The sequence below is a fragment of the Loxodonta africana genome, chromosome 5, assembly GCF_030014295.1.
Source record: "Loxodonta africana isolate mLoxAfr1 chromosome 5, mLoxAfr1.hap2, whole genome shotgun sequence".
Lineage (NCBI taxonomy): Eukaryota > Metazoa > Chordata > Mammalia > Proboscidea > Elephantidae > Loxodonta > Loxodonta africana.
This window is the reverse complement of record NC_087346.1, coordinates 34,362,408-34,375,043: the sequence shown is the minus strand read 5'-3', so window position 1 is coordinate 34,375,043 and position 12,636 is coordinate 34,362,408. Positions and strand designations below refer to the sequence as shown.

The 12,636-nt window shown below is 38.6% G+C and overlaps 1 protein-coding gene across 10 annotated transcripts in view; it reads right to left on the bottom strand.

Moving 5' to 3' along the window:
- The window catches only part of CAMK2D (calcium/calmodulin dependent protein kinase II delta), a 368,604-nt gene that overhangs the window by 108,411 nt on the left and 247,557 nt on the right, over nucleotides 1-12,636 (bottom strand). The window lies entirely within an intron of this gene.

Below are 12,636 nucleotides of genomic sequence, written 5' to 3'. Positions count from 1 at the left end.
CGTTAGGCTTGCAACTGTTGTTGTTACCTGCCATTGAGCAGACCTGCTCCACAGACTCTTCAGGGCTGTGCCCTTTAAGAAGCAGATCGCCAAGACTGTCTTCCGAGGTGCCTCTGGGTGGTTTCAAGCCACCAACACCTTCTGGTTAGTAGTCAAGTGCTTAACCATTTGCTCCACCCGGGGACTAGTGTTCATAAATCATTTTTATTCTAATCAGATTTAAAAAAAAATTATTATCAAAATGTAAAGCATTTTATAAATCATGAGACAGGTTTTATAATAATCTAACCTATGCTAATCTAAATGTTTCCATCTTTTCTATTTGTATTACTAGATCCCGAAAACACTTTTCTGTATCTCGTAACTATAGTCAATGTTATCTCTTACAGATTCTGGTTTCTATGGAAGTCTTCATTTCAATTCTTCAAATATTAATTTTGGTCTGACAAAATGTGTGGGAGAGTTCTAGAGCATTTTCTGAGAACACAGTAGAACTGCCCTGCAGGGTTTCCAGTAAGAGGCTGGTGGATTTGAGCTGCTGACCTTTTGGTTAGCAGCCAAACTCTTAACCACTGTGCCACCAAGGCACCTTCTGAACAAAAAGAGAAGATACATATCAGGGCTGTTTAGATGAGTTTGTGAGTTCTCTCTCTTTGGAAGGGTCATTTTTTAAATTGCCCTGAACATGTCCTATGGGTTAGAAATGGCCCTGTAAAATACGTATTTCTTTTACACTATGGCCTCAATTTCCTTTATGTTCCATGTATTTGTCAGTGTACAAAACTTAGGGCTTTTGGTAATACCCTGGGAGGCAGCAGTAATACCTTAACCACTGAGAAGGAGCCCTATCTGTCTGCCCTCTTTAGTGCAGACTTGCCCACAACTCGGCAAGTGGATTTGTTTAACTCAGGAAGCTTCTTCAAACCCTGGGTTTCTAGATTCTCTAAATAATGAAATGTGGTCATCCTTGGAATTTATTTCTTTTCCTGGTCTAAAAGATCACTGCTTTTGTGCCAGAATTCCCTAACCAGTGGTTTTCTGGTTTAGGATTAAAAAAACAAAAACAATCAAACAAACAAAAACCCTGAGTTTTTAAATTTCAAAGTAATATAGTTTTGTAGTAAAATTCAAACAATATAGACAGGTGCTAAGTATTCCTCTAACCTTCGCCCCGAAGTCCACTCTCCCAAATGCACTAATTATAAGTTTTACATAAATTGTTTCAATTTTTTTTTTTGTTTATCTCTAAAAAACATATCCACTTTTCTCCTTGCAAACACACACATACAAACACATACTTCTGTCACAAAACTGAGATCATGCAGTATATATAAATTATTAGGTTAACTGCATGTTTTATTTTACACTGAATCATGGGTGCTGTTTCATGTCAGAAGAATTTTCCCCTATTTAAAATAACCGCAATGAACGGGGATAGGCATGTATGTGTGTGTTTGAGAGTATTTATAGAAGATATATTCTTAGAAGTGAAATTGTTGGGTCAATGTGTATTCACATTTACTGTTTTGAAAGACAAGGCAATTCACACTCCAAAATGGACTGTACCACTAACACGGTAAAAGTGCCCATTGGCCTGTATCATTCCTAATAATGGTTATTATCAACAAACAAAAATGCCCATCTAATTGGAAAAAAATATCTCATATCAACATGAATTGTTGATTATTAATGAAGTGTACATTTTCTCATGTATTTACCAGCCATTTCTTCCTCTACTATGATCTGACTTGGTTTTCAACAGAAATTTCAGCTTTGGGGTTTACCTTTGTAATTACCAACATTCCTAAGTACTTACCATGCACCACATAGCATATTAATCACTGTTGTTGCTGTTACTGTGTGTCATTGAGTCCATTTTGACTCACAGCGGCCATATGGGACAGAGGAGAATCGCACCACGGGGTTTCCAAGGCAGTAATCTTGACGGAAGCAGACTGCCATATCTTTCTCTCATGGAGCGGCTGGTGGGTTTCAACCACTGACCTTTCCGTTACCAGACTAGCATTTAACCACTGCACCACCAGGGCTATACAAATGCATTACCAGTAATCCTCACTATTACCCTTTGAAATGGGTATTACCATTAGCCTAGTTTTTTCATGAAAAATGGAGGAACAGAAAAGTTAAGTAACTTGCCCATGATGACACAGCCTTAAGTGGCACAGGCAGGCAACCAAATGCCATAGCCTGTGTTCTCAATCACTACACAATGCTGCCTTTCCAATTATTCCACTGCCAATCTTTCCAGAAGTTTAGAAGGCATGCTTCATTTGAAAAAGCATCAAACGGACGCATGAAGTTGGCCTATGCACATTATAGAATGTGAGATAAAAATGATCCCAGCATTTTGTTTGTTTGTTTAGTTTTTTTGTCCTATTAAGTTCTAAAACGTCATCAAATGATAGCATGTTCTGGAGATCACCAGTTACTATTCTCTATCTCTATTCTCCTTTCCTAATGGAATAGATGGGATATTGCAAACTATAAATTTGTCTCAAAGTTTATGCAACTTTTTCCCCCTCTCCACAGTGTTCTGGATACTTACAAACCCTTTAATGTTGGAGTCATTATTTTCAACCCTATTATTTTTAAAGATAAAATGTGTACCTAAATTCACTCATTCAAAGCTTTGTATGGATTTATTCTGAAAATCATGATAACATTTACATGTAATTCCATTTAACAGCACAGTTTGGTTCTTCTTCCCTCAGAATCTGTAATAATAATGTTGACTATAACACAAAGCGTGCTAGATAAATTATACCAAAAAAAAAAAAAAGATAAAAAACACTTTCATTCAGCTCAGTAATGAGTTCACTCCTGAGGTTCACTCTTCAGCCAAAGACTGAACAGACCCACGGAATAAAACAAAACTAAAGGTGCATTAAATAGCATACCAGCCCTGGGGCAGGGACTGGTAAGCTGGTAATAGGGAACCCAGAGTTGAGAAGGAAGAGTGTTGACATGTTGTGGGGTTGTTAACCAATGTCGTACAACAATGTGTGTACTGTTTGATGAGAAACTAATTTGTTCTGTAAACCTTCATCTAAAGTACAATAAAAATAATAATAATAATAATAAACAACACTTCCAACAAATCCATTATTGTCTCTATAGTGAGGAAGACAGGACAAAGAAACACTTCTAAATTTTGTGGGATTTCTTACTTAGAATGTGACTAATGTAGATATGATATAAAACAAACAAAAAAAGATATGATATATTCATCATTTATCTTTGTTTTTGAACAGAGGTATCCTAGAAAACCTGAACATTGTAAATAATTCTGGATTGTTAAAATGTTTAAATAGTATTTATTAAAAAGTCTACTGTCATTAAATAATTATGGCTGCTTACAGTAACTTCTTAAACTCCTTAAACGTATTGTTTACCCCATGAGAACTGTCAGACCCTAGATAGCTGAGATCTTGGCTTGCTTAATCTGTTATCTCAGCACCTAACCCAGCACCTAACACATGATATTTGCTCAACTAATGACTGCTGAAATATCATTAAATGGAAGAACCTAGTCAGAAAATCATGCTACCTACCCACGTAATGTAAGTCTAGACTTTACATGAGGTTAAATGGAAAAAAAAAAAAAGGTTTAGTTATGCACGGCATTAGGTATTAGGTTATTTATTTATTTTGTTAATCATCAACTGATTTTAATATTTACCGTTTTATGGGGTAAAATTTATATACAATGAAATGCACAAATCTAACATGTACCACCTGGTAAGATTTGACAAATGCATACAACTTCTCTTACAGAATTCCTTCTCAAGACATAGAATTTTACAGTCATCTAATATGTTCTCTCACGTCCACTCTAAGTCAATCCCTGGCCCATCTTTCAGAAGTAAAACATTTTGTGATGTTTTTCCACCACAGGTTAGTTCTGTGTTAAGAAATTTCATGTAAACAGACTCACGCAGAACAGGGTTTGGCCAACTATGGCCCATGGAACAAATCGGACTGTGATTTGTCCTATGGCCCATGAGCTAAAATGAATTTTACATTTTAAAAAGGTTGTTTAAAATACAAACAAACAGAGGTACATGCAACAAAGACTAAAAGTGGCCCCAAAGGCCTAATATAATTACTACATGTCCTTTTATAGAACAATTTTGCTAACCATCGACATAGAAAGTATCCTTTAGTGTATGGCTTTGTTCACTCAGCTTAATGCTTTTTTAGTTTTATCCATGTTGTTGCATGTATTAACAATTTTTTATCCAGCTGCTAACCGAAAGGTTGGTGGTTCAAACCCACCAGCCACTCTGTAGGAGAAAAGACCTGGCGATCTGCTCTCATAAAGATTACAGCCTAGAAAACCCCACAGGGCCATTCTGCTCTGTCCTATGAGTCTGAATCAACTTGATGGAACACAAAAACGACAATAACGATCCCACTGTATGAATATATGTTAGTTTGTTTAGCCATTGTCCTGTTGAGGACACCTGGGTCTTATTTCTTAAAGGGTTTATATTTAAGGAAGAGTCCTAAAACGTCTTCAGGCCTAGTGTTCCAGTAATTTTTTAAGCACTATAACAGCTATTAAACAATTTAAGGGGTGTAGAGTTTCACGCTGAATTTTGGATTATGTAGTTTAAATCTGTCCTTGGCAGCACTCTTTCATCTTCTAGCATTCATTCTTCTCATTATTCAAAAACATCGTTATGCAAATAAAACTATTTTTATCATGTATACTACGTATATGATAATTGTCTCGGATAGAAAAAACGGAGTTCTAACAGAACATACCACTTTAAAAAAGAAACTATTGAATTTACCAACATTAACACATTTCTATACTCACATTGTTGCTTTGGAGAGTGCAAAATTAAGTGGTACTTATTACAGATTCTTTGAGAATTTTTAGTGTGCTACGTGAAAATTCATACAAAACCACAAATTAAATCAGTCTCATGAATAAACTGTTACACTAATTAATTAACTAATTAGAGATTTTGTGAACAAACTGGTGCCAGAGTTCTACTGTGCTATCAGGCATATCAATTACAGATGGAAACATTAATTACCATTTATGAATGTGTAGAACATTACATTTTACAGGAAAAAAATAATTCTAGAACCATGAAAAGATGATCCCCATGTATCAAAGGGATAAATAATTTTGTTATTATTTACAAGGATGTTTATTCATACCGTGCTATCTTGCAGAATGAATTTTCTTTTGTTTGTAGTCTACGTATTTGTGACGTATTAGAAAAAGTTGAAGATACTTTCATTCTGAATAAAAAATTTGAAAATTTTTATGAGGAAGATAGCCTTGGTGGTGCAACTGCTAGGCACTGGGCTGCTAAGAAAAAGGTTGGTAGTTTGAACCCACCTAGCGTGTCTGCGGGAGAAAGACTTGGCAATCTGCTTCCGTAAAGATTACCGCCAAGATAACTGTATGGGCAATTCTACTGTGTCACATGGGGTCAGTATGAGTCAAAGTCAACTCAACGGCACCAAACAACAACGAGACTAAGTAGCTATAGAGTTCAAGATTAGACTTTACAAGATAAATATGGTGCCACATTAGCTCACTGACTTTGAGGTTAGAACCACTGGCTGTGCTGGGGAAACTGGGAAAACAAGAACCAGTTAAATCTCACTGAGGAGGCAGTTCCTCCATGACAGGACCAGAAATCTCTCCTAGAAAAAGGACTAATTCCCCTGGGATCTATATCTAAAGCTGAAGGACAAATCCAATGGGCACAGACCACCAGATTGAAATCCAAGTCTCTGAGCAGAGGCAGTAGGAATCATGTTAAGCAAGGAATCGCCACAAACAGATCTCTGTTAGTTTGTAAAAAAAAAAAAAAAAAAAAAATCCATTGTAGCCTTACATTTGGGTGGCGGGTATTTCTTATTCTAGTGATCTCAAGGACAGATGCTGTGATGGTGTCACATTTGTCTGTGTTCTCTGCATGTTGCCCAGCACACTGCCTTCCACATTGTCGAACAATAAGCACAAATACTCATTGGATGCATACCACGCGCCAAGCCCAAGCACCGTTCTAAGCGTCACAGAGGTGGCAACCCAAGGACCCTATAAGGCAGTGCTATTTCCCCTTTACAGATGAAGAAACTGAAGCAACAGAGTAAGGACTTTTCCCAAGAACACACAGCTTAAGAAATTTTTGGCTTAAGGTTTTGTGTCTTTTTCTCTGCTGCTCTAATAGCTTGCTCCTTGGACGCTATGTGGAGGGCACAAGTAGGAGAAGTCAAGTGTCTTTAGGTAGCCTAAGGATCGTGAGGAAAGACTGGGAAGGGTACTGACATAAGTCAATTCCCACCGATAACCCTTTTGACCCTCAGATTACAGTCGGACAATTAGACTGCTGGTGTGTAGTCTTTGGTCAGAGTGAAGCTGATCAGTGTTCATTAATAGGAGCTTTACTAGGTTTTTTTTCAAGAGATGATCATTCACTTTGTGAGACTGCTCCATGTATGTCAAGATTGTCAGCATTAGGCTCTACCGTCTAAATGCCAGCAGCCAACTTGGTCAGTGTAGCAACCTGTGTGCCAATCCCACCCAGGGTTCCCTTGGGGCCCCTGATGAGAATCACAAAGCTAAATGAACTAAATCTATAGAGATACAATCGGAAACTTAGGTTTTCCATAGCACCGTATTTAAAATACAAAGCAAGTCCATCAAACCACTGGTGTAAACATGTGTGATGGGACATTGTATCTTCAGCACCTTGCTGAGTGCTCTGGCACAAAACAGAGCTTAATAAATCTTTGCTAAGTGAATAAATGATTAAATAATTAAATAGGCTAATCAATCATAAGCATCAGTTCATAGTTTCATGGTTTGACCTGCAGTTGAGCTAGAAACTCAAGGTGAAGATGCCTAACTACTTTCGTATCATCTATCTTCTGACCTCTAACCAAATCCTGCTGATTTTATCACCATAATGTATTTTGAATCAAGACTTCATCTCTACTACAATGTCACCAGCCCAAGTCATCACTGTCACCTGCACTACTGCAACAGACTCCTAATTGGCCCCGTTTCCTCTCCTGACTTCCTGCAATCAGTTCTCCAGGTAGCAGGTTTAAATATGAATAAAATTTTGTCATATGCCTGCATGAAGCCCACCTATAGCTTTTTTGTGGATAGCTCTGTCCATTCCTTTTCTGGGAAAAATCCTTACATGACCTTCAGGTTTCAGTCTAATGTGTACTCCACCGATCTCACGACCCTCATCAAGTACCCTTCTCCATCTTGCTCCAGCCACAGTGATCTTCTTCCAGTTCAAGTGTACCAAGCCCTTTCCCACTGCAGGCTTTTTCACATGATTTTCTGTCTTCCAGGACATTCCCACACTGTTTGCTTCCACTATTTGGTGAGCAAATCCATCTTATTCTTCAAATCTTGGCTTAAATTTATATTCTCAAACTCCTCCACCTATCTAAGTTATCTTCTTCCGTAGAAGTCCATTTATTATTCTTCCTAACACTTACCATCATCATGTTTGTATATACATTGTTTAATGTCTTTCTTTCCACTAACTGGTATATCTCTTTTGTCACTATAAAATAAATAGTTCTGAGTCCAGTGCCTGTGACATAGTTATATTATTGTTGTTGTGAACAGCTGAGTCAATTCTGGCTCACAACAACCACATAAAACAGGTTAGAACTACCCCATAGGATTTCCTGGGCTGTAATCTTTATGGGAGAAGATCACCAGGCTTCTTTTCCCTTTGGAACCACTGGTAAACGATTCTAATGTTTTTGTTTCCTAGGGAGCCGGATGTGTTGCATGGTCATGTGTCAATGCACAGTGTTGGTACTGTAATATCATATCACTCACCACTACATTTTGATAAGAAGGTAAAGATCTCTCAGGCATTTTTTTTTCCCTAAAAGTCATATTTCTGTTTTATATCCTTATAACTATGAACTAATCATGTCTGATCACAAATGCATGAAGTGTTAGTTGGATTAATTAAAAACAAAACAAAACATGTTTGGCTTAGAGACTGAAAGATAAAAACCATAGGGTTTTATAGCGTACCAAAACCACGGGAAGATAACCAGCTGTTTTAATTTCAATTTTTTAAGATATGAAACTCTGCCTCTTTTACTATAATGGAATACAGAGACCTTGATTATCTACATGCCCACATTCTATCTGAAATTATGCCTCTCTCATATGTCTAGAAATTTTCAAAGCTCTCAATGAATAACTTGGGTCAGGGGCACCTTAGTTAGCTCAAAGCGACATCTTTACCAAGAGGCCTTTTGCAGCAGATTTGCCTGATACAAGACATTGTTTGATTTCTTGACTGCTGTTTCATGGGCATTGATTTTGGATCCGAGTAAAATGAAGTCCTTGACAACTCTGAATATCTTCTCCGTTATCATGATGCTGGCCCAGTTATGAGGATTTGTATTTTCTTTATGCTGAGGTGTAATCCATACTGAAGGCTACAGTCTTTGATCTTCATCAGTAACTGCTTCAAGTCCTCTTTGCTTTCAGGAAGCAAGGCTGAGTCATCTGCTTATGTAGCAAAGATCAATTTCTTATGCATATTATTTTCTAACTTAATACTGAGTATTTGACAGTACCTCTGAAGTAGTGGACTATCTGAGGGTATCCAGAAATGGTTTTCTCAGTGGATTCCAAATTGGATGAAGGAAATAAAAAAAGGCTAAGAGTCGGTTTAACGGGTAATCCAAAGACTTTCCTATAGATTCTGATGTCAACAGACTTGCTGAGTCATACTAAGAAGTACAATGGAGATGATAAAATGAAGAGACACTGGGATTGTTCCACTGAAAACGTGACTGGGGACAACTGCTGGCGGAGGCACACTGTGGGATTTCAGAAGCAAGCCAGCGTGTTCGTGTGTCCAACCTATGGTCATGAGTAGAGTGAGGAAGTGGGATGGGATGGCAAGGGTCTAAGTCCTTTAAAGGAACGCTTACTTTCCTTCTATTTTTCTATCCAATTTCTGATTCCTGCATCTATCCCTTTAGCATTGTTACAAATTTTACTTACTCTCAATCTCATTCTACTTTATTCACGATCATTTCCATATCCTTACTCAATTCTAATACTGGTGCCCAACTCTACGTTAAAATTTCATTCTCCTTCCATTTATCCTTCACAAATGCATCCAGAACAAATAGACTATCAAAATTTTGTTTTTAAAATTGTTTCCCTATTCTATGACCAAGAAAAAGCATGAATGAAAATATGACAGGTAACCACAATTAAGGGTACATGCAGTAAAGCAAAGCAGAGATGGGATATGTTGTTTCTGTTCTATTAATATCGCAGATCTTCTAAGTGAGCAAATGAGTTACTTGTTATGTAAAACTTTTTGTGGTTTAACAAGAGGCTTTGATACAAAACTGTCTAACTAAATGTTCAGACAACATTCTGCAAAGGTGTGCATATCAAAATGAATGCTTCATGAAGGAAAGGAATAGACTGCTGTGCTATGCATTAAACAAATTTTGATAATATTAATGATGATGGCTGTGATGGTTAGGGTTGTGTGTCAACTTGGTTGGGCCATGATTCTCAGTGGTTTAGTAGTTATGTAATGATGTATTTGGTAGTTATGTAATGATATACTTTGGCAGTTATATAATGATGTAATTTGGCAGTGATGTAATGATGCAGTTATCTTCCATTTTGTGATATAATGTAATCACCTTCATGAATTGATCTGATGTGAGCAATCAATCAGTTGTAAGGGGAGTTTCCTTGAGGGTGTGGCCTGCATCCAATATATATGTGGATGTTCTGGCAAAGCTACTGGCTTTTGCTAGCTCTGGATCCTGTTTCTGGCTTGTCATCATCTGACCTCCAGTTCTTGGGATTTGAGCCAGTGGCCTGCTGTACTACTACTGCCTGCTGATCCTGGGATTCATCAGCCTTCACAGCCAGTGAACCAGGAGCCTGGCCTCTGATCTGCTGATGTTGGGTTTGTCAGCCCCTACAGCTACTTAGTCAGGAGAAGCCTCCAGGCTGATGCCTGACCCACAGACTTGGGACCTGTCAGCCTCCACAACTGCATGAGCCATTTTCTTCAGATAAATCTTTATGTGTCTCTCTCGCTCTGTCCATATACACACACAAACTCAACCAGTTGCCGTTGAGTTGATTCTGATTCATAGAGACCCTATAAGACAGAGTAGAACTGTCCCACAGGGTTTCCAAGGAGCAGCTGGCAGATCTGAACTGCTGATCTTTTGGTAAACTCTTAACTATCGCGCCACCAGGGCTCATATCACCGGGGCTCATATATATATGTGTGTATATATTTTTTTATATATATATGTGTGTATATACACACACACACACACACACACACACTTCATTGGTTTTGTTTCTCTAGAGAACCTAACCTAAGACAATGACCATGAGGATGAAACAGTAAAAGGAATAATCTATGAAGACTAAATAAATATTACTAATTTCTATTACTCTCTGTATTTCCAGAGAGGTTTAGAAAAGTATTCATACCAGAATCTTGAATGTTAATAAGCAGTTCTATATCAAATCCCCAAACCAAACCCATTGTTGTCGAGTTGATTCTGACTCATAGCAACCCTGTATCAAGCAGCTGTTTAAACTGATCATTTGTTTCATTTTCACTTTTTACTTTGGACAACATAGGTAAGTGAGGAATGAAGCAGACTAAATACCCTGGTTTAATATTAGCCAACCTGTGTGAGGTCAGGTGAGGTCTAGATTTCTCTGTACTGCGTTTTGTTTGTTCATCAAACACAAAGACAGAAAATGGCCTTTCTCCCTCTTCAGGGCCACCAGATACGAGTTGTGCAATTTGTGTTTTATGCCAATGCATACAAGGAGGAAGGGAGGTTTATAATTCAACCCTTATTCTATACTCTAAACCAAGTGCCTTAGCCTTTTTCTAATAACAGAGAAATAACAAATAGGCAGATAGTGGTTCTACCATATTTGACAGAATTCCATGAGTAACTCAGTTCTTATCATCCCCTACTCATAGATAACCATGACCCCAGAATCCCTTCAGAGTCTCCAAGGACACGCACTGAAGCAACCACTGTGTTCTCACCCTCAGAATATGAAATTTTGAAAGTAAATGGTATTTCTCTAGTGACGGTGAGGTATAAACCATTTCAAAGTCCTTATAGAAATCTTAAAATTGAATCTTGGGCTGTGCAAGGTTGTGTTTTTAAGACCAGCAGAACTGCTTGCCTTTCCTAAGTCTTACCAAAGTAATTACCTTATTTGACTTGGAGCAGCTCTACTGAGGGGCATGAATATGTCTTTGGCAACCTATTATTTGGAACTGGACATCGTATACCTGTGGCAATATAAACAAGAAAAAAAATTGAAAAAACTGATAATCCACCCAGGAAGACTGGGTGAGCGTCCTGTTTAAGTGTCCAGCTTCCCTGACATATAGGGGCTCTGGTTTCCTAGATTTCCAGTCCCTGGGCCATGAGAGGAAACCCTGGTGGTGTAGTGGTTAGGAGTTTGGCTGCTAACCAAAAGGTCAACAGTTTGAAATCACCAGGCAGTTCTACTCTGTCCTATAGGGTCACTATGAGTCGGGATCAATTCAATGGTAACGGGTTTGGTTTTGGGCCATGAGATTGCAGTTCCTGGAATTAAAGCCTGGGCCCAGACCCAAATGTCTAAGACACCCTCTTGGAGGTAAGGAATCTGACTGAAGAGAGTTGGTTACAGCCTAGACCGAGCTGGGGTATGAGAATCTCCAGTTACAGAAGTGAGGCAAAAGGAGAAATAACCCTTAAAAACACTCCTTATAGGTAAACCACATGTAGATAAAAGGGAACTATATGCAAATTTAGGGTCCTGGTGGCACAGTGGTTAAGAGCCACAGTGTGCTGCTGCTGCAAACCAAAAAGGTTGGCAGTTCAAATCCACCATACTTTCCTTGGAAACCCTACAGAGCAGTTCTATTCTGTCCTATAGAGTCACTATGAGTTGGAATCAACTTGGTGGCAACAAGTTCGGGGTTTTTTTTGGCGGGGGGGGGGAGGGTATATGTAAATTCACCTTTTACAATGACTACTTAACTGTATGCTTCAAATACCCAAGCTGTATGCCAACCTAGTCACTTCTTTTTTTAAATAATTTTTATTGTGCTTTAAGTGACAGTTTACAAATCAAGTCAGTCTCTCTCACAAAAAAACCCATATACACCTTGCTACACACTCCCAATTACTCTCCCCCTAATAAGACAGTCTGCTCTCTCCCTCCACTCTCTCTGTTCGTGTCCATTTCACCAGCTTCTAACCCCCTCCAACCTCTCATCTCCCCTCCAGGCAGCAGATGCCAACATAGTCTCAAGTGTCCGCCTGATCCAAGAAGCTCACTCCTCACCAGCATCCCTCTCCAACCCATTGTTCAGTCCAATCCATGCCTGAAGAGTTGGCTTCAGGAATGGTTCCTGTCCTGGGCCAACAGAAGGTCTGGGGGCCATGACCACTAGGGTCCTTCTATTCTCTGTCAAACCATTAAGTCAGATCTTATGAGAATTTGCGGTCTGCATCCCACTGCTCTCCTGCTCCCTCAGGGGTTCTCTGTTGTGTTCCCTGTCAGGGCAGTCATAGGTTATA